This window comes from Petaurus breviceps, unplaced genomic scaffold (assembly GCF_028583685.1).
Source record: "Petaurus breviceps papuanus isolate PSGF00001 unplaced genomic scaffold, PetGlider_PUasm1.0 188, whole genome shotgun sequence".
NCBI classification, from domain to species: Eukaryota; Metazoa; Chordata; class Mammalia; order Diprotodontia; family Petauridae; genus Petaurus; species Petaurus breviceps.
This window is the reverse complement of record NW_027185804.1, coordinates 18,703,786-18,707,223: the sequence shown is the minus strand read 5'-3', so window position 1 is coordinate 18,707,223 and position 3,438 is coordinate 18,703,786.

The following is a 3,438-nucleotide window of genomic DNA, read 5'->3' as shown; positions in this document are numbered from 1 at the left end:
TCTCTCTGTCTCCCTGTCTCTCTGTCTCTGTCTCTCTCTGTCTCTCTGTCTCTCTGTCTCTCTCTTTGTCTTTGTCTCTGTCTCTGTCTCTCTCTGTCTCTCTGTCTCTCTCTTTGTCTCTGTCTCTGTCTCAGTCTCTCTCTCTCCTCCCTCTGCCTGTCTCTGTTTCTGTCTCCCTCTCTCTATCTTTGTCTGTCTCTATCACACACACAGATTCATACTCACACTAAATGCAAGGCAATTTGGGGTCAGGGTAACATCAGCAAATGGGGGAACTAGGAATAGCATTCAGTAGTAGGTGCCACTTGAGTTGAATTTTGAAGGGATCTTGGGATTCCAACAGGAGCTAGTGAAGAGGGAAAATGTCTTGGAATACATAAGCGGCCTAAACAAAGGTCTACAGATAGAATGTTTAGAGTCCAGAATCAAAGTCATTTTAGCCAAGAAGGAAAGTAAAGTCACTGTTGGGAAAGGAGCAACATGAAAACAGTCTTCAATGTAAGTCTTAGATTTCAGTAATGATATGACTCCCACTGGCTATGTGACCATGGGCAAATCAATGAGCTTCTCAGTGCCCCAAGAATCTCTCAAAGATTATAAAAACCTTGAAATTGTTCATCACTCTCAGTGGAAAGAGTTCATCCTGTGAATGCATTCTTTCAACAAAGAAATAAAAGACCATGGCCAAAGAAAAGTCTGACAATAAAAAAAAATGACTGGGGGCACGTAGGTGGCACAGTGAATAGATCACCAGCCCTGAAGTCAGGAAGACCTGAGTTCAAATCTGACCTCAGACACTTGATACATATAAGCTGTGTGACCTTGAGCAAGTCATTTAGCCCCAATTGTCTTTCCTTCCCCCTTCCAAAAACAAAAGCAAAAAAAAAAAAGACCAGCTTTCTGGCATTAATATTTTTCATCCTGATTTACATATCAATTTATTATTAGCACCAATAATAACTCCCATTTGTTAAGCAATTTAGGGTTTATTATAGATTTTCTTTACCCAGTCTTGTGAGGTGGCTAGTGAAAACAAGTATAAACTCTATTTAAAGATGAGGAAACTGAGACTCCATGTGACTAATCAATGGTCTTAACACTTATGGGCACAAAATTAATGAAGTATCAGAGTCAGGACTTGAAGCCAGATCTCCTAACCTCTAACCCCACCTCATTTCCTTTATTCCATGTCTAATGACCTTATGACCCTCCCAGACTTGGGAATACTATTTTTTTAAAGCTAAAGCTATTATCTATCATTTTCCAATTATTTGGAGGGATAAAATCCTTCTCTTCCCCCCCCCAATATGATAAGTATTTTGGTATCTTTAATGTTATGCCTCCCCCAGGTGATGGAGAAAGAGATGGCAGTTTCAAAGGTATGTTGGAATGATATCTAAAAAATGAAACAGAATGTATTTCAAAACATCTGAAATGTGACTATGACAGGTGTTCACTAGGAAAATGACTTAGTGTCCTGATCCCCACAAGAGAGCACAGGAAAAACAGGGATATGTAGCTGGAAATGACATTGTGGGGGTTGTTGTTTAGTCATGTCTGACTTTGTAACACCATAGCATGCTAATAGGATTAGTGGAGTTTTCTTGACAAAGGTAGTGAAGTGGTTTGCCATTTACTTCTCCAGTGGATTAAGGCAAACAGGGTTAAGTGACTTGGCCAGAGTCACATAGCTATTAAGTGTCTGAGGACAAATTTGAAATCAGATCTTCCTGACTTCTGACCCAGCTAGCTGCCTCCAATGTAAATAGAGGTTAAGTGACTTATCCAGGGTCACATAGCTAGTAAATATCTGAGACTGGATTTGAATTCAGGTCTTCCTGATTCCAGGCCCAGTGCTCTTTTCATTAAATCATCTAATCCAATTCCTTAATTTTACCGATGAGGAAATTTAGGCCTCAGGAGGTTCAGTGAATTGTTCATGGTCAAATAGCTGGCTTGAGATTTGAACACAGATCCTTTGACTACAAATTCAGAAATCATCCCACTATACCACACTGTCCCCTACAGATAAGTCAATCAACAAGCATTTTAAAGTGCCTACTATGTGCCAGACATTGTACTATGCTCTGAGGATACAAGGACAAAAAAGAAACAGTTCCTGCTCTCTGGAAGGTGAAATGTGAGGTGGGCTTAGTCTGTGCTATTTAGGCTAGATGTACATATAGTTATCATCCCAAGAGAACAGACCATGTCTTATTCTTTGCCCAACATAGCTATAATCTAACTTTGGAGTAGTGACCAAACTCCCTGGATTGAAGTCTAAGGACCTGGGTTCTAATCCAGACTTGTCTACTAATTTTTGCAAATTTGGTTAACTAACTTAGCCTTTCTCAGACTCAGCTTCCTCATACATTGAAGGAAGTCAGACTAGATCACAGAAGCAGAGAATTTCTGAAAGGGAACCAATCCAACTCACAGTCAAAAAGGAGCCCCCACCACAACATACCCAACAAGTTGCCAGTCAACCTTTAAAGACATCCAATGACGGGGCAAATGCCACTTCCTAGGGTTGCCCATCCCATTCACTGTAGAGTTATACTAATTGGAAACATATTGCTAACATTGACCTCTTTGAAACTGTTACTTTCGTGCCATTCTTAAAAAGGTGAGAAGAATAAGTGTACTTCCTTTACCATATGATAAACCTTCAGGTACTTGAAAAATGCTACTTTGTCTCCCTTTTGTCTTTTATTCTCCAGGCTAAACATTCCCCAGTTCTTTCAACTGATCCTAATATGATATGGATGTAGAGTCAAGATGACTGAATTCTAATTCTTGCCTCAGACAGTTGCCATCTGTGTGAACGTTAGCAGGTCAGTTCATTTCTGTCTAAGTTTACTCATCTGTAAAATGGGTATAATAATAGCACCTACCCCCAAGGAGGCTGAGAGGGCCAAATGAGATAGCATGTAAAGCTTACTAGGTATTATCATGGGCAATCAGCAAGCATTTATTAAGTTCCTACTATGTTCCAGTCCCTGGGCTAGGTGTTGAGGATATAAATAAATACCAAGTATGAAAGAATTCTTATTCACAAGGAACTTACTCCATTATTGGGATATGCCCATCCAGTTGTCTAGAATAAATGTAAAAAGCATCTCACCCTTCCTAACTTGCCTAGGACCCTGACATCCTAGTATCATGAGCTGAAAATTGGCTTAGGCAATATCTGGGGTGGGGAACCTGAGGCTTTGAGGTCACATGTGATCTTCTAGGTCCTTGACTGCAGCCTTTTGACTGAGTCCAAGTTTTACAAAACAAATATTCTTACTAAGGGGAACAGTTCTGTGAAGTTCAGACTCAGTCAAAGGGCTGCACTTGAGGACCTAGAGAGTCACATGTGACCTTGAAGGCACAGGTTCCCCACTCCTGGTCTATATAGTGCACCTCCATTTTACAAATGGGAAAACTGAGGTC